Below are 1,145 nucleotides of genomic sequence, written 5' to 3'. Positions count from 1 at the left end.
TCCACATGTAGGTTTTTGCATGGACATGTTTTCATCTTACTTACATAAATACCAAGGACTGAGATTGCTGGATTGTATGGTGAGACTGTGATTAGATTTATAAGAAAATGTCAAAATGTCTTCCAAAGTGGTTGTAGCATTTTGCATTCCCACCAGCAATGAATGAGTTCCTGTTGTTTCTGATCCTTGCCAACATTTGGTGATGTTAGCATTTTAGATTTTAGCCATTTTAATAAGTATATGTAATATCTCTGCTACCTGTATATCTTCTTTGGGGAGATGTTTCTTTTCTTTTTTTCTTTTTTCTTTTCTTTTCTTTTTTTTTTTTTTTTTTACAAGTGGATCAGTTTATTAAGTAGGAAGTGGAGAAAGTGGGGGCACAAATATAGTATGCAACCACCCAAACTCAACCGAATCTGAGATTCCTGGAAAAACCTGTCAGTTACAGAATTGGCCACTTCCTCACCCACTGAAACAGGGGCTTGTCAGGGGAGACCAGGGAATAAGGTGGCAGGACCGGTGGTTGCTCTAGGGGCTGGGAGTGATCTCTGCGTGACTTTCAAGGCCAGGTGGTCTCGGACTCAGGATGGAGACTTCATCGCAGATGCAGCCAGACCCAGCAAGATGCCTGCGACCGTGAAGCCCTGGGCAGCAATCCGGGTGCGCATCATAAGCTGCGAGCGGTGGCTCTATGGGTACCATTGGGTTCTCGCGGGTCTTCCGAAGGAATTTTTCCTTGAAGCTTTCTGGAGTGTTGTAGATACTGGGGCTAAAGCCCTCAATGACTGGGGGCTGTGATGGTTCAAAGGGTGCCCCCGGAGTCACAGGGCCAGGAGCCCCCATGTCCCGGGCAACAGCTTTGGGAGAAATACCCTGGGGAGATGTTTCTGTTCAGATCTTCCACTCACTTTTTCACTGGATTGTTTAGATATATTTTTTCAAGTTTATTTATTTATTTTATTACTTATTTATTGAGATCAAGAGTTGTGCACTCTTCCAACTGAACCAACCAGACTCAATTCTGTATGATGAAATCAGAAGTACACATAAAGCACTTTTTTTTTTTTTTAAGATTTTTATTTATTTATTCATGAGAGACACAGAGAAAGAGGCAGAGGGAGAAGCAGACTCCATGCAGGGAGCCC

At 43.0% G+C, this 1,145-nt stretch overlaps 1 pseudogene; it reads right to left on the bottom strand.

Moving 5' to 3' along the window:
• Positions 1-308: 308 nt before the first annotated feature.
• Positions 309-843, bottom strand: LOC111090783 (annotated as a pseudogene).
• Positions 844-1,145: the final 302 nt, after the last annotated feature.

This window comes from Canis lupus, chromosome 1 (genome assembly GCF_011100685.1).
Source record: "Canis lupus familiaris isolate Mischka breed German Shepherd chromosome 1, alternate assembly UU_Cfam_GSD_1.0, whole genome shotgun sequence".
NCBI lineage: Eukaryota > Metazoa > Chordata > Mammalia > Carnivora > Canidae > Canis > Canis lupus.
Note: the sequence above shows the minus strand (reverse complement) of the source record. Positions and strands in the feature narration are given on the sequence as shown.